Raw genomic sequence first — 18,248 nt, forward strand, 5'->3', positions numbered from 1 at the left:
GCAGCAGCAGGAAGGCATGCCCCGCTGATTTCAGCGGTCCTGTGCATCGACGGTGGCGGTTCTGCGGAGAGCTGACAGAGGGCCCGAGACTGATTAAAGAGGCAGGATCCGTGAAGTAGTGGGGAAAGGAAGAAGGTAGGCACTCTGGGTTTTAAGAATTGATCCGGTAACTCTGTGCACAGACCAAGGTAAGAAATATTAAGTATTGCCTTGGGGGTCGGGTGAGACTCTGTGTGATGTGTGATGTGTGATTGAGACGTACTTTTGTACGAAGCGAGTGTGGAGTCCTGATCTGCGGTTCTGTAACTCCGCGAGGGGCGCGGCCGGAGACGGACGAAGCGTGAGATAAGGGAGAGAAAGGAAGAGTCTCGGGAAATTTGGTGTACGGTAATCCTTGCACGGGGTAGTGCTCGGAAGTACACCAGGGAAATTTGGTGTATGGTAAGCCCTTGCACAGGGAAGTGCTTGGCAATACACCAGGGAAATTTGGTGTGCGGTAAGCCTTGCACGGGGAAGTGCTTGGCAGTACACCAGGGAAATTTGGTGTGCGGTAATCCTTGCACGGGGTAGTGCTCAGAAGTACACCAGGGAAATTTGGTGTGCGGTAATCCTTGCACGGGGTAGTGCTCGGAAGTACACCAGGGAAATTTGGTGTATGGTAAGCCCTTGCACAGGGAAGTGCTTGGCAATACACCAGGGAAATTTGGTGTGCGGTAAGCCTTGCACGGGGAAGTGCTTGGCAGTACACCAGGGAAATTTGGTGTGCGGTAAGCCTTGCATGGGGAAGTGCTTGGCAGTACATCAGGGAAATTTGGTGTGCGGTAAGCCTTGCACGGGGAAGTGCTTGGCAGTACACCAGGGAAATTTGGTGTGCGGTAATCCTTGCACGGGGTAGTGCTCGGAAGTACACCAGGGAAATTTGGTGTGCGGTAAGCCTTGCACGGGGAAGTGCTTGGCAGTACACCAGGGAAATTTGGTGTGCGGTAAGCCTTGTATGGGGAAGTGCTTGGCAGTACACCAGGGAAATTTGGTGTGCGGTAATCCTTGCACGGGGTAGTGCTCGGAAGTACACCAGGGAAATTTGGTGTATGGTAAGCCCTTGCACAGGGAAGTGCTTGGCAATACACCATGGAAATTTGGTGTGCGGTAAGCCTTGTATGGGGAAGTGCTTGGCAGTACACCAGGGAAATTTGGTGTGCGGTAATCCTTGCACGGGGTAGTGCTCGGAAGTACACCAGGGAAATTTGGTGTATGGTAAGACCTTGCACAGGGAAGTGCTTGGCAATACACCAGGGAAATTTGGTGTGCGGTAAGCCTTGCATGGGGAAGTGCTTGGCAGTACACCAGGGAAATTTGGTGTGCGGTAATCCTTGCACGGGGTAGTGCTCGGAAGTACACCAGGGAAATTTGGTGTGCGGTAAGCCTTGCACGGGGAAGTGCTTGGCAGTACACCAGGGGAAATTTGGTGTGCGGTAATCCTTGCACGGGGTAGTGCTCGGAAGTACACCAGGGAAATTTGGTGTGCGGTAAGCCTTGCACGGGGAAGTGCTTGGCAGAACACCAGGGAAATTTGGTGTGCGGTAATCCTTGCACAGGGTAGTGCTCGGAAGTACACCAGGGAATCTGGTAAACTCATAGGTGTGCGGTAGCCCTTTCACGGGGAAGTGCTTGGCAGTACATCCCCATTTTCCAGAATAGGAAAAATGGGAAATATGAGTTCCAGGGGACAGGGAGATATCCCGGGGGAAGTGCCTACCGAAAGTTCTTCCTGAAGAATTATAAGAAATTGGAAAAATAATCTCAAAATTGGAAGAGATGGTAAAAAAAAAAAAAATATATGGTTAAATATTGTGTATTAGTCTGGACAAAAGAACCAATTAAGGAAACAGCAGTATTTTGGCCAAAATACGGGCCTGATGAAAATTCAGGCTTGAAATGTATGTGTAAACAATAAGATTCCTTTTTTTTTTGGAGAAGGAGCCAAGTTATGCTCCCTATAATGCTAATATTGCACCGGTGGCAGCAGCAGTCGCTCCAGGAAAGGAGACAGGGACTGCAATTAACACTGTCCCTAGAGAAGAGCGTACTCTAGGCTCTGGCAAGAATTAGAACAAGGTAGAAGAGGTACTGAGAATTTTGCCTTCCCTGATACTAACAGTACTAAAACTAACTGTGTATCCTCTTAAGTGAACTTCCCCCCCTCCTTACCAGCAGAGAGGTTAGGAGTTTCCTAGGACCAAACTTATACTCTTGGGGAGGGGGAATTATGTATATAAATATGTTGTTTACAGGGAAAGAAATGGGAATGATCAGGAGGAGAGCTGCTATACAAAAATGGGAAAGAACTCATCCTCCAGGACCAGGGGTAATACCGGCAGGGCAGAAATAACCACTTGCCGATCCTGGCTGGAAGAATAATAGCGTGCAACACAGAAATCATATGAGAGACTTGGGGTCAGAATGAGAAAGTACTTGGGGATGAATCCTGAGGACCCAGTATCCCAAGGGCTCTTGAAAGTTCATTTTGTGATTGAAGCCTGGCAAGATGCACAGAAAATGCTCCAGAAGGTGGGGGGGATGTAGTGAACAGTCACTGGGGGGCCCTCCTGTCGGAGGCCCTGAACGTGTGTGTCAAGAGGGGAGATGAGAAGGAAAAGCAGAGAGTGAAACTAATGGTATTGACAGTGTAGCAGGTAGTCAGGCAGAGGTTTGGAGAAAGAGGAAGAAAATCTTCCGGGGGAGTCAGGGCCAGGATGGAAAAGAGAGGAAGAGAGATGAAGGAATGGCAGGCAAGGAAAGCTACCCGTGTTGTGGCCTGAATCTTAGCAGGGACAGGCTTTGATGGGATGTTTTAAGTGTGGGCAGGCTGGCCACTTCAGGTAGGAATATCCGGAGTGGAAGAAGGAGGAGGGAAGGAAAATGGGATGAGGGAGAAAGGTATGGAATTAAGTTGGCTAATGACTGAGACTTTGGTGAAAGTACAGGCTGGAGAAAGATAAGAAGAAGTGTTAAAAAGGGTTATTGAAGGTGTTAAAGGTGTGGTATGTAATGTTTGACAGAGCTGTTTTTTGAATGAGTTGGGAAAGTTGAATGAGCAGGGAAAGAGGATGTAGGCACTATCTAAGTAACAGTCTAGAAGTTTTGGTATATTTGCTGTGGTGTTTGGTCAGTTTCCCAAGTATCGAGAAGGGGGGGGGGGGCAGGGGGGGCAGCCTGCTCCACCAGGGGCCTCTCCACAGGCCGCAGGGGGCTTCGGCTCCGGCGCCTGGAGCGCCTCCACCCCCTCCTTCTGTGCTGACTTTGGTGTCTGCGGGGAGGTTTCTCACTCCTCGCTCTCCCAGCTGCTGTTGAGCAGCAGGTTTTTGTTTGTTTGTTTGTTTGTTTTCGTGGATGTGCTCTCACAGAGGCACGGATTGTGTTGCTCATGGCTTGGCTCTGGGCAGCGGTGGGCCCCTCTGGGGCCGGATGAAATTGTCCCTTATCTGCCACAGGGAGGCTTATGGATTCTCCTCACGGCGGCTGCCACTGCAGCCCCCTCCCGAACCTTGCCATCAAACACAATACACAGGGGCAGCTAGGTCATTACTGGCCTGTAAAGTACCAGGGATTAAATTAACTAATGAAACCCTAACAAGTGATGGGGGTGGAAGGGGCTGGGGTAACAGTGCCACCTTTGGGGGGTACCAAGCTGAGACTAGGGGATAAAATGATCTCTGGGCAATTATTGTATGTACCCAAGGCAGGGACTAACTTGTTGGGAAGGGATTTGATGATGAAATTGGGCATTCAAATAGTAAATTGTTAGACTGGAATAACAGTGGTATTAATGGAGTGCTCTCAGGCCCTGAGAGCAAAGATATATTCACCTCTGACTCGAAAGACTCTGAAGTGGGGGCGGTAGCAACAATACATATGGACAGTTTTACCTCAGGGGTTTACAGGGCCACCGATTAATTTGGGCAAAGTTCTAGAACAGATTTTGGAGCAATTCCAACCTCCCAAGGAGGAATTTCTGTTACAAAATGTGTATGATCGTTTATTGTCAGGACAGGAGAAAACAGTTGTGAAGGAAGCTACTAACAAGCTATTCAACTTTCTGGGAAAGCAGGGCTTGGGAGTATTGAAAAATAAATTACAATGCGTAGAAAGAGAAGTCAGGTATTTAAGGCATCTAATGTCTGAGGGAAAACTGAGAATAAATCCAGAGAGGATTCAGGGAATTGTTGAAAACTAAGAAAGAACTAAAAAGTTTTTAAGAGAGATTTCTTTAAGGAATCAGGAGCCACGAAGTCTGAGGGAAAATGGATACTCCCTGATGGGAGAGAAATGCTGAATAAAGCACCAAGGAGGCAAATATGATGTTTTACATCAAGAGAGTCATTGGGAGATGCAAGCAATGTGTGATGTTGTGCTAAGAAAGTATGTCTGTGTAGGAATATACACTTTAGTGAAGCAAATATGCAGAGGATGTACCATATGTCAAAAGGCAAATAAAAAGGTCATTTGTAACTGACCTAGAGGGGGACAGGAGCCAGGGATTCGACCTTTACAAAGTATACAGGTAGACTTTACTGAGTTACGTAAAGGAGGGAGATTTAAGTACTTGTTTGTCCTAGTTGACCACGTGACTGGATGGGTGTAAGCTTTCCCCTCTGTATCTGCCACTGCAAACACGGTGGCTAAGGTATCACCGGAGCAAATAGTCCCTAGATATGGGATAGCTGAAAACATTGATTCAGATCAAGGAAATAATTTCACTTCACAAGTACTGCAAGGGTTAATGCAGGCCTTAGAGATTGAGTGGGCTTTTCACACCCCCTGGCACCCCTCCTCTTCTGGGAAGGCAAAGCGAATGAACCAGACATTAAAGAAGCAATTAACTAAATTAGTGTTAAAAACCCAACTTCCTTGGGTAAAATGTTTACTTTTAGCACTCCTACAGGTTCAAACAGCACCAAGAAACGATATAGGAATTTCACCGTATGAGATGCTGTTCGGATTACCCTATCTGGGCAGAAGGGATGAGATACCACAATTCGAAACAAGAGAGTTTTCTTAAGAACTGTATTCTGGGGTTGTCCTCTTCTTTGTCATCTCTCAGGACCCGTGGGAAATTGGGTCCTGATTCAGACCTGGAAAGGATCAACTCCGGCCCGAATGGGAAGGACACTTCCAAGTACTACTAACCACTGAAACAGCCATAGGAACTGCAGAAAAAGGTTGGACTCACTATACTCGAGTGAAGGCATCCATCGACCCTAGTACCTGGGAAGCTGTTCCTACAGAAGACTTGTTGGAAGCTGAAATCGAAGAGAAAAATCTCATAGTGGACTCTGAGCAGGATAAGAGCTTGCAATTGTAAACTAACCTTTTATTTTCACAGGTAACTAATGAGTGTGACTTGTGCTTGAGAGAAAGGACTGGCCTATAGTGAACTGAAGTGTTCCCAAGGGGGGTTTGTTCTAGTAGTAGTGTACATCTTATTCTTTGAATTGATAATTATTTGGAAACCTGAGGTTTAAAAGTAATGACAGGGAAAAATCAATTATTAATTTTGTTTTTAGTGATTGTAGGCCTCAGAGAAAGTCTTGGTCAATTGGCAACTTGGAAAAGGCATGACCAGATAATAGTAAGATGGGATACCCCATAAAAATATGGGTGAATGTGACAGAGGGTTATGTACCGCAATCTGTCATGTTTGATGCTTGCGAGGTGTTAGCTTGTGGAGATTTAAATGCCCAACGACAATTGAGCAGAGGGAACAAATAACTGGTAGAGACCCAACAGCCAGATTGAGAATAGCTGTATGGAAACGATCCTCTATTGCCATCAGAGAAAGGGAGAAACTCAAGGAGAAAACAGGAGAGAAAACAGGAGGCCCTCTTTGAAATGCGGCAGTTCAAACATTTGAGATTGAAACAGGGTATGGGGATGTGAATGCCTGGATAGAATGGGTCAAATATACTGTCCAGAGTCTCAACCATAGCAATTGCTATGCTTGTGCCTCGGGATGACTGATTGCCCAGATAGTGCCCTGCCCATTGGGGTGGACCGAGGACTCCCGAGGGATGCGATGTATGATTGCATTGTACCAAGAAAAGACTGCCTGGGGAAATGAGGCCTGTAAGCCTCTCTCTTTACTATTCCCTTCCTTGCATGATAGCAATATCAGGGCTCCCCCTGTATTCTCCACAGCTATAGGTAACCATACAGCTTGCCTCTCACGGCAGGGTGTGAGTGCTACCTGGCATCTGGGAGAATTTGCCTTGTGCACGAGGACCTTGAATGCTACTGAGGACTTGATGGGAAACTGCTCCAGACTTGAGATCCCCAGGGCAGATCTCTGGTGGTACTGTGGAGGGAAGATCTTACGGTCCATCCTGCCATCTAACTGGGGAGGCACTTGTGCACTTGTTCAATTAGCTATACCCTTCACCCTGGCATTTGAAAGAGAAACATCACAAATACCCAGAAGAAGTAAAAGAAGCTTAGGAGTATCATTTGATGATAGAGCGTACATAGATTCTATTGGGGTGCCTAGAGGAGTTCCCGATGAACATAAAGCCAGGAATCAAATTGCTGCAGGGTTTGAGTCACTGTTCTGGTGGGTAACAATTAATAAAAATGTGGATTGGATTAATTATATCTATTATAATCAGCAGAGATTCATAAACTATACAAGAGATGCGATAAGAGGGATCGCTGAACAACTAGATGCCACCAGCAAAATGGCTTGGGAAAACAGAATAGCATTAGATATGATTCTTGCGGAGAAAGGTGGTGTGTGCGTGATGCTGGGCAACCGTTGTTGTACTTTTATCCCTAACAATACTGCCCCGGATGGCACAGTAACTAGAGCATTGCAAGGGCTTACCACCCTTGCCAATGAATTGGCAGAAAACTCAGGAGCAGACACTTCCATCACAGGATGGTTGGAATCTTGGTTTGGTAAATGGAAAGGGATGGTAGTGTCCATATTTACATCCTTGATTGTAGTAGCAGAGTTTTGACAGCCATTGGTTGTTGCATTATCCCCTGTGTAAGGGGACGTGTCCAGCAGTTAATTGAAACTGCACTTTTGAAACAAATGACCATGGATCCACCACCCTACTCAGATAAGATGATGATATTAGAGAAAATGGAAAGCAAAGAAAGTGAAGAAGAGGAAGACATCCACCAAATTACACCTTAGAGAAAAATTTTGCAAAAATCAACAAATTATAAAAAGAGAAAAGGGGGGAATTGTGGGAATGGAAATGTTGTTTTTGCAGTGTTACATTGTATAGAAGGAAGGAATGTGGTATTGAAATATGCTTACAGTGATAAGAAAGCTTAACAGAAAACCTTGTAAAATGCAGACAGCCGGACTCCTTAGAGCAATTAGGTGAAAATCACGGTGTCAAGTCAAATCAGATAAGTGATGAAACATTACCACTTCAAACAGTAAAAAAGTCAAAAGAAATTTGAAATTTAACAGGCCAGCAACTGAAGGCCAGGCATTGTCTGTGAAGCCTCAGATAGATTGTGAACCTGGATTACCCACTCCAGTGGGGAAACAGGGGAGGGTCCTGTCATCAAAAAGTATATAAACTGTGTTTTTGGAACTAGTAGGCGCGCTCTCCTGCTTGTGGGGCGCCCGCCATTGCAATCGCGAATAAATTACTACTTCACTGAGATCCTCGCCTGAGCCTAAGTTATTGGCTACGGAGTGTTTCTCACACTAGGTACAATACCCAAATAAAGACTGAGTGCTCTTTATTTGTCTTGCAAGAGTAATGTTAAATTTTCTTTAACAGCTTTAGAAAAGAAGTAAAATTCTTTCAAAACTCTGTGAAAAAAAATGCTAAATAATTGTGCAGTATTGTGAGATCTGAATAAACTAAACAGAACTTAGCTGGTTGTTGTGGTTTAGCTCATCAAGCAGCTAAGCACCACACAGCCGTTCACTCACCCCTCCCCCCCGTACTGGGATGGCAGAGAGAATCGGAAAAAAAAAAAAAAGTAAAAGCTTGTGGGTTTTGTGGGTTGAGATTAAGACATTAGGACAGAAAAGAAAGAATAATAATAATAATAATAATAATAATAATAATAATAGTACTACTAATAATAATGTGTACAGAGCAAGTGATGCACAATGCAATTGCTGACCACCCGCCAAACAAAGCCCAGGCAGTCCCTGAGCAGTGGTTTCCCCCCGGACAACCCTCCCACTATTTATTGTCCCACATGATGTCATATGGAATGGAATATCCTTTTGGCCAGTTTGGGTTAGCTGTCCTGGCTCTGTCCCCTCCCAGCTTCTGGTGCACCCCAAGACCCCTTGCTGATAGGGCAGTATGAGAAGCTGAAAAGTTCTTGGCTTTGTGCAAGCACTGCCCTGCAACAACTAAAACATCAGAGTGTTATCAGCATTATTTTTCTCCTAAATCTGAAATATGTCACATACCAGGCACTATGAAAAAAATTAACTCTATCCCAGACGAAACCAGGACAATATCTAGCCCTTATTCCATACCATTTACATTATGCTTAGGTCCCATACTTGTACATCCTATACATCTATCACATCACTTCTCTTGCCTTTTGATATATATACACAGATATCATTCCCTTAGTCTATAGGCCAACCCTCTAAAATGTCTTTTATGTTTGTTTAGTCCATGGCTTTCAATTCCATCTTTCATAACAGGACTTGAGGGCAGGAGACACGGTGTATGGTGTTGGATTGTAGCATGCTGAGGCCAGCTCTGGTTCAATCACTGCTGCGCTTCTCTGGTTCTATCACCACTGCACGTCACTCGGTTCCATCAAAATTCATTTGTCATTAATCTAGGTGAGTCTTACTGTAATACCTTTGATGTGACATATAGCAACAATAGTAGTGATAGCATACAACGTTCAATCAAAATAATATCTAGATCTTACAATACAAATCACTGCTTATTCTCAGCCAACATCAAAACCCCTTGAGGTACACAACAGACTTTCCCATTCTTCTGCATTACCCACCAAGTGCACCCAGGTCCTTGAGAAAAAGAAATCCCATGGATGGAGTTGCCTTTTCCTGAGGCAGAAATAGCCCAGACTGTCTTCCCCAGCATGTTCTTTTTGTGCACTAGAGGAACTTTATCCCCTTCTACAGTATGTAACAGGTTTGATTGGGCATGTTCCCTAACATCGACTAACCAGGTGGCCTTTGCTAAATGTGTATCCCAACGTTTGAATGTCCCAGCACCCACTGCTTTCAGTGTATTCTTTAAAAGTCCATTGTATCGTTCAATTTTCCCAGAGGCTGGTGCATGATAAGGGATGTGATACACCTACTCAATGCCATGCTGTTTGGACCAGCTGTCTATGAGGATGTTTCAGGAATGAGATCTCTTGTCTGACTCAGTTCTTTCTGGGGTGCCATGTCGCCACAGGACTTGCTTTTCAAGGCCCAGAATAGTGTTCCGGGCGGTGGCATGGGGCACAGGATATGTTTCCAGCCATCCGGTGGTTGCTTTCACCATTGTAAGTATATGCCACTTGCTGTTGCAGGTTTCATAAAATCATAGAATACCTGAGTTGGAAGGGACCCACAAGGATCACTGAGTCCAACTCCTGGGTCCCCAAAGGACCACCCCAAAAAACAAACAGACAAACAAACAAACAAAAACAGATCATGTTTCTGAGTATTGTCCAAATGCTTCTTGAACTCTGGCAGGCTCACTGCCATGGCCACTTCCCTGGGGAGCCTGTTACATTCCTGACCACCCTCCTGGTGAAAAACCTTTTCCTGATATCCAGCCTGAACCTCCCCTGTCACAGCTTTAAGCCATTCCCTCAGGTCCTAACGCTGGTCACCAGAGAGAAGAGATCAGCGCCTGCCTCTCCACTCCTCCTCGTGAGGAAGCTGTAGATTGCAATGAGGTCTCCCCTCATTCTCCTCTTCTCCAGGCTGAACAATCCAAGTGACTTCATACATACATACATACGCTCCTCATACATACATATGCTCCTCATGCATCTTGCCCTCTAGACCCTTCACCATCTTCGTAGCCCTCCTTTGGACATTATCTAACAGTTTTATATCTTTCTTATACCGTGGCGCCCAAAACTGCACACAGTACTCAAGGTGAGGCTGCACCAGCGCAGACTAGAGCGTGACAGTCACTTCCCTTGACCGGCTAGCGATGTTGTTTTTGATGCACCCCAGGGTTTGGTTGGCCCTCCTGGCCACCAAGGCACACTGCTGGCTCATGTTCAGCTTGCTGTTGATCAAAACCCCCAGATCCCTTTCTGCGGGGCTGCTCTCCAGCATCTCGTCCCTCAGTCTGTACGTATAACCAGGGTTGCCCCTTCCCAGGTGCAGAATCCGGCACTTGCTCTTGTTAAACTTCACGTTGCTGGTGATTGCCCAGCTCTCTAATTTGTCCAAATCTCTCTGCAAGGCCTCACTACCCTCGACGGAGTCAACAGCTCCACCCAATTCAGTATCATTCGCGACCTTGCACAGAAAACCTTCAAGTCCTTCATCCAAATTGTTTATGAAAACATTGAAGAGGACTGGTCTTAAAATGGAGAGCTGGGGAACCCCACTAGTGACAGGTTGCCAGCCTGATGTAACCCCATTTACAATAACCCTCTGGGCCAGACCCATCAGCCAATTGTTCACTCATCTTATTATGCTTTTATCTAACTGGATTCTGGCCATTTTGTCCAGAAGGATACTGTGAGAGACAGTATCGAAAGCTTTACTGAAATCCAGAAAGATTACATTGACTGTCTTCCTTTGGTCAACTAGCTGGGTGATCTTGTCGTAGAAGGAAATTAAGTTTGTTAGACACAACCTTCCCCTAGTGAACCCATGTTGACTCTGACCAATGACTGCGTTGTCCTTTAGGTGTTTTTCAGTAACTCCCAGAATAATCTTCTCCATAATTTTACCAAGCACTAGAGTGAGACCGACAGGCCTGTAATTGCCAGGATTTTCTTTCTTGCCCTTCTTGAAAACTGGGAACACATTTGCCAGCTCCCAGTCACAGAATTATAAAATGGCTTGGGTTGGAAGGGACCTTAAAGATCATCTAGTTCCAACCCCCCTGCTTGTTGTGGTTTAACCCGGCCAGCAGCTAAACGCCACGCAGCCGTTCGCTCACCCTCCCCCCCCCCCCCCCCCCCCCCCGGGATGGGGGAGAGAAATGGGAAAGTGAAGCCTGTGAGTTGAGATAAAGACAGTTTATTAAGACAGGAATATAATAATAACAATAATAATAATAACAACAATAATAATAATAATGTGTACGAAACAAGTGATGCACAATGCAATTGCTCACCACCCGCTGACCGATGCCCAGCCTATCCCCGAGCAGCCGGCCCCCCTACCCCGGCCAGCCACCCCTATATATTGTTTAGCATGACATCAGATGGTATGGAATACCCCTTTGGCCAGTTTGGGTCGGCTGTGCTGGGTCTGTCCCCTCCCAGCTCCTGCTGCACCCCTAACCTGCTCGCTGGCAGGACAGAGCGAGAAGCCGAAAAGTCCTTGGCCTGGTGTAAACACTGCTCTGCAACAATTAAAACATCAGCATGTTATCAGCGCTCTTCTCATCCTAATCCAAAACATAGCACCCTACCAGCTACTAGGAGGAAAATTAACTCTGTCCTAACTGGAACCAGGACACTGCCATAGGCAGGGATGCCACCCGCTAGATCAGGTTGGCCAAGGCCCCATCCAGACTGGCCTTGAACACCTCAAGGGATGGGGCATCCACAACTTCTCTGGGCAACATGTTCCAGTGCCTCACTGTCCTCTGAGTGAAGAATTTCCTCTCCAGCCTTTTTAGAAGTCCCCTTTAAGTATTGAAAGGTCGCAATGAGGTCTCCCCAGAGCCTTCTCTTCTCCAGGCTGAAGATCCCCAGCTCTCTCGGCCTTTCTTCATAGGAGAGGTGATCCAGCCCTCTGATCATCTTTGTAGCCCTCCTCTGGAATCTCTCTAAGAGTTCCACATGCTTCTTGTGCTGGGGGCCCCAAACACGGACGCAGTACTCACAAGGGGGGCCTCACAAGGGCAGAGTAGAGGGGCACAGTCACCTCCCTCAACCTGCTGGTCACACCTCTTTTGATGCAGTCCAGGATGCAGTTGGCCTTCTGGGCTGCAGGCGTGCACTGCTGGCTCATGTCGACCTTTTCATCCATCAGAACCCCCAGGTCTCTCTCTGCAGGACTGCTCTCAATGAGTTCTTCTCCCAGTCTGTACTCATGTCTGGGATTGCTCCAACCCAAGTGCAGCACCTTGCACTTGGACTTGTTGAAAGTCATTAGATTCACCTGGGCCAACTTCTCAAGCTTGTCCAGGTCCCTTTGGATGGCATCCCTTCCTTCTGTTGTATTAACTGCACAACTCATCTTGGTGTCATCTGCAAACTTGCTGAGGGTGCACTCAGTCTCATCATCTACGTCACTGATGAAGATATTGAAAAGCACCGGTCCCAAGACAGACCCCTGAGGGACACCGCTTGTCACCGGCCTCCACCTGGACATAGAACCATTGACCACTACTCTCTGGGTGCGGTCATCGAGCCAATTCTTTATCCACCTTATGGTCCACCCTTCAAATCCATATATTTCCAATTTAGAGATTAGTATGTCTTGTGGGACCATGCCAAAAGACTTACCGAAGCCCAAGTAGATGACATCAGTTGGTCTTCCCTTGTGGACTGATGCAGTCACACCATCATAGAAGGCCACCAGATTGGTCAGGCACGAGTTGCCCTTGGTGAAGCCATGCTGGCTGTCCCAGATCACCTCCTTGTCCTGCATGTGCCTTAACAGTCAACTTGGACCTCTCCGGATTCCCAAGACCATTGAAAAATAATTGAGAGAGGTCCAGTGATGACATCAGACAGCTCTCTGAGTACTCTGGGATGAATCCCATCAGGCCCCATGGACTTATATGCATCCAGTTGGAGCAGCAAATTGTGCACAAGTTCAGGGTTAACTGTGAGTTTATCGTTCCCACAGTCACGGTCCTCCAACTCAGGGCAGCTGGGGTCCCAGAGCCCATCACTGGTGTTCAAGACAGAGGCAAAAAATGCATTAAACGTCTCTGCTTTGTCTATGTCCCTGTTTGTGAGGTGACCATCCTCATCAAGTATCGGACCAATGTTTGCTCTGGTCCTCCTTTTCCTGTTAACATACTTAAAAAAGCCTTTTTTATTGTCCCCCACACTGCTGGCCAGCTTCAACTCTAATGGAGCTTTGGCCACCTGGATTCTCTCTCTACGAAGGTGAGCAGCATCCCTGTAGTCCTCCCATGTCGCCCAACCTTGCTTCCAGCAGCCGTACGCTTTCTTTCTCCGCCTAAGCTCTTGAAGAAGATCCCTGCTCAGCCAAGTCGGCCTTCTGCCCCTCCTGCTTGACTTCTGACACTTTGGAATTGCCTGTTCCTGTGCTCTTAGGAGGTGGTGCTTAAAAACTGACCAGCACTGATGGACCCTGACGTCTTCAAAAGCAGTTTCCCAGGGGACCTTACTAACTAGTTCCCTGAGCAGTCTGAAGTCTGCTGTCCCCAAATCCAGGGTTGAAGTTATGGTGGCAGTTTTCCTCCATAAATCACCAAAGACTTTGATTTCGACTACCTCGTGGTCTCTATGGCCAAGGCGGCCACCTATTGCCTTCACCGACCAGACCCTCCCTGTTTACAAGCAGCAGGTCCAGGAGGGCACCTTTCCTACTCGGCTCTCTTAGCAGCTGGACCAAGAAGTTATCATCAAGGTGCTTCAGGAATCTCCTGGACTTGTTCGTCTCAGCTGTGTGATATTCCCAGTTGACATCTGGCAGGTTGAAGTCTCCCATAAGGACAAGGGCAGCTGATCTAGAAGTATCTCTCAGTTCTTTAAAGAATAGTTCATCCAGAGGAGGACTACAAAGCTGGTGAAGGGTCCTATGAAGTCCTATGAGGAGCGGCTGAGGGAACTGGGGTTGTTTAGTCTGGAGAAGAGGAGGCTCAGGGGTGACCTTATTGCTCTCTACAGCTACCTGAAAGGAGGTGGGCCTCTTCTTGCAGATAACTAATGATAGGAGAAGAGGGAATGGCCTCAAGTTGCTCCAGGGGAGGTTCAGGTTGGAAATTAGGAGAAATTTATTTTCAGAAAGCGTTAGGCGTTAGGCGTTCGAACAGGTTGCCCAGGGAGGTGGTGGCGTCACCATCCCTGGGGGTGTTTAAGGAAAGGTTGGTTGTGGTACTTAGGGACATGGTTTAGTGGGTGACATTGGTGGTAGAGGGATGGTTGGACCTGATGATCTTGGAGGTCTTTTCCAACCTTAATGATTCTATGATTCTATGATTCTATGATTCTACGATCAGTGTTGTCATCATGGCCGGTTAGTCTTATAGTAGACTCCCACAACGACATCCCCTTGATTTGCTTGTTCCTTGATCCTTACCCAGAGGCTCTCAAGCACATTGTCACCGACTGCAAGCTCTGTACAGTCCAGTGCCTCTGTTACACAGAGCGCCACCCCCCTGCCTCGCCTGCCCTGCCTGTCTCTTCTGAAGAGCCTGTAACCGTCCATCACAACACACCAGTCACAGGCCTTTTCCCACCAGGTTTCGCTTATGCCGATGACGTCGTAGCTCTGGGACTGTGCCAAGGCTTCTAGCTCCTCTTGCTTGTTTCTCATGCTATGTGCGTTTGTATAGAAACATTTCACATTTCTTTCATTGAACCCAGCCCCTCATGGGGCAGACTGAAGGGTCTCGCTATCACGCAGTCCCTCAGTTATTGGCGTGCAATCCCATCGCTTATCGTTGGTGGGCCTGTTTTTGTCCCTTTTCCCCTTTGAATCTAGTTTAAAGCCCTATCAATGAGCCCTGGGAAAAAATCTTTTTCCCCCTCTGAGAAAGGTGCTCCCCATCAGGAGCCAGTAGGCCCAGTGTCATGTAGATCTTGCCATGACCAAGAAACCCAAAACTGGGTCAGTGGCACCAGCCTCGGAGCCACGTATTGATCAGCTGGGTCTGCCTGTTCCTTTCAGTATCGATCCCTGCTACTGGAAGGATGGAAGAAAACACTACCTGTGCACCTGATCCTTAAACCAATCGCCCCAAAGCCCTAAAGTCCCTTTTTATCGCTCTTGGACTTCTCCTTGCTATCTCATCGATGCCAATGTGAAAAACCAATAAAGGGTAATAATCAGAGGGATGTCCCAGGCGAGTGACTTTCCGAGTGATGTCTCTTACCCGAGCCCCAGGGAGACATCAGACTTCCCTATGGGTCTGGACGACAAATTAGCCCCTCCGTTCCCTTCAGAAGGGAGTCCTCTATGACAATAACCCTTCTTTTTTTCTTGGTGGGGGTTGTTGTAATGCGGGACGTAGGTTGGCTTGCCCTGGGCAACTCCCCCAATGTGGATGGACTTTTGTGCACATCGACATTTGCTTGCTCATCAAGTTCCAGAGCCTCATACCTGTTGTGCAGGGGCACCTGGGAAGGTGAGGTAGGCAGTGGGTTTGAGGGAGTGTGATATAATCAGTCTTCCAGGATTCACCACATTTGTATTTAAGCCATCATCCTTCATACCAGAGAGGCTTTAACTGCGTGGCCTGCTTGATTGCAATCATGGATAACCTGTGCAATAGTGTCCATAGTGAGGTCCAACCCTCAATCACAAGCCCATCTATATGTTGCATCTCTTCCTTGAGGTGTCATGGGCCCACAAATTTATAAATAACTCACCCTTATGTTGCCAGTCCAGATCCACCTGAGCCACTTCAGTCTTAGCAGCCTGATCCCCCTGCTGGTTGTTTCAATGTTCTTCAGTGGCCTGATTCTTGGGTACACGAGCATCCACGTGGCATACTTTACAACCACGTTCTCTACCTGGTCAGCAATATCTTGCTACAGTGTGGCAGCCCAGATGGGTTTGCCTCTGTGCTGCCAGTTGTTCTGCTTCCGTTGCTGTAACCACCCCCACAGGGCATTTGCTACCATCCATGACTCAGCACAGAGATAGAGAACTGGCCACTTTTCTCGTTCAGCAATATCTAAAGCCAGCTGGATGGCTTTCACTTCTGCAAACTGACTCGATTCACCTTCTCCTTCAGCAGCTTCTGCAACTTGTCGTGTAGGACTCCATACAGCAGCCTTCCACCTCCGATGCTTTCCCACAATACGACAGGACCCACCAGTGAACAGGGCATATTGCTTCTCATTTTCTGGTAGTTTATTATACAGTAGGGCGCATCACCTCCTTGTCTGGTGATATACCGAAGTGTCCTGCTTTCTGGCCAGTCCACAGTCACTTCTAAGATCCCTGGGCGACTGGGGTTTCCTATTCGAGCCAGTTGCATGATCAGTGTAACCCACTTACTCCATGTAGCATCAGTTGCGTGATGTGTAGAGGAGAGCATTCCTTTGAACATCCAGCCCAGTACCAGTAGTCGGGGTGCCAAGGGAGCTGTGCTTCGGTACTAACCACTTCCAAAGAAGATCAAATTCCTTCATATACTACCAATATATCTCTTTTTCAGTTGGAGTGTAGCAGGCCTCAGATCCTCTGTACCACACAGAAACCCTAGAGGTCGACCTCGAGTTTCCCCAGGTTCTTTCTGCCAGAGGTTCCAGGTGGGCCATTCTCCCCAGCTGTTGTGTAGAGCACATTTTTTACAAATTGTCCTGTTCGGACTGTCCCAAGGGCTACTGCATGAGTATCTGACAACATCCATCTTGCCATTTTATTCCTAAAAACTGGATCTCTTGTGCAGGTCATTTGACTTTATTTTGTTTTATGGCAAAACCAGCCTTCAGAAGGATTTGGACTATTTTCTTCCCTTTCTCAAAAACTTCCTCTGCTGTTTCACCCCAAACAATGATGTCATCGATGTACTGCAGGTGTTCAGGAGCTTCTCCCTGTTCCAGGGCAGACTGAATCAGTCCATGGCAAATGGTAGGGCTGTGCTTCCACCCCTGGGGCAGCCGATTCCAGGTGTATTGGACGCCCCTCCAAGTAAAAGCAGACTGTGGCCTTCAGTCTGCTGCCAAAGGGATGGAGAAAAATGCATTAGCGATATCAGTCGTGGCATACCACTTGGCTGCCTTTGATTCCAGTTTGTATTGGAGCAATTTGTATTGTACTGCAGCACTCAGCGGTGGCGTGACTTCATTCAGTCCACGATAGTCCGCTGTTAGCCTCCACTCGCCATTAGACTTTCGCACTGGCCATATGGGACTATTAAAAGGTGAATGAGTCTTGCTGATCACTCCTTGGCTCTCCAGTTGACTAATTAGCTTATGGATGGGACTCAGGGAGTCTCGGTTGGTGCGATATTGCCGCTGGTGCACTGTTGTGGTAGCAATTGGCACCTGCTGCTCTTCAACCCTCAGCAACCCCACAACAGAAGGGTCCTCCGATAGATCGGGCAAGGTAGACAACTCTTTAATGTCCTCCGTCTCCAAGGCAGCTATGCCAAAAGCCCACCAGTACCCTTTTGGGTCCTTGAAATATCCTCTCCTGAGGTAGTCTATGCCAAGGATGCACGGAGCATCTGGGCCAGTCACAATACGGTGCTTTTGCCACTCATTCCCAGTTAGGCTCACTTCAGCCTCCAATACAGTTAACTGATGGGATCCCCCTGTCACTCCAGAAATACAGATGGGTTCTGCCCCTTTATACCTTGATGTCATTACAGTACACTATACACCGGTGTCTCCTAAAGCCTTATACTGTGGGTCTTACTTGCCAGCCCATTGAATCCACACAGTCCAATAAATCCAACTGTTCCTTTCTTCCCCGTGGCTGGAGGCAGGGCCCCTCTAATCCTGGTCATAATATTCATTACTGTGGCTGAGGGATTGCCCGCTGGAAATTGGAGCAACAAGTCATTCAGAGAACCCCCCCCTTTTGCGATTGTTTTTCCTTGCAACTCACGTACCCGTGCCTCTAGGGTTGAGGTAGATTTTCCATCCCATTTTCTCATGTCCTCTCTATGGTCACGTAGGTAAAACCACAGGGTGGCACGGGGTGTGTACCCACTATATCTTCTTCCTTGAACAGAAGGACGCTTACTCCTGATAGCTGAGACACTGGTTTGTACAGGTGGGGAGGAAGATAAATTATTTTTAAGTTGGTGGACCTCTTCAGAAAGTTTCTCCAGAGTATTCTCTTTGAATTGGTGGAACTCTTGAGAAAGTTTTTCCACAGCCGAGACACAGGCCTGTAGGGAAGAGGAGAGACTTCCTTCGTACAGCCGGGGTTGTTTAGC

The 18,248-nt window shown here is 47.3% G+C and overlaps 1 protein-coding gene across 1 annotated transcript in view; it reads left to right on the forward strand.

Moving 5' to 3' along the window:
- LOC308184750 (uncharacterized protein) overlaps positions 1-18,248 on the forward strand; it is a 224,008-nt gene that overhangs the window by 127,218 nt on the left and 78,542 nt on the right. The window lies entirely within an intron of this gene.

The sequence above is a fragment of the Anser brachyrhynchus genome (assembly GCF_964034855.1).
Source record: "Anser brachyrhynchus genome assembly, chromosome: W".
NCBI lineage: Eukaryota > Metazoa > Chordata > Aves > Anseriformes > Anatidae > Anser > Anser brachyrhynchus.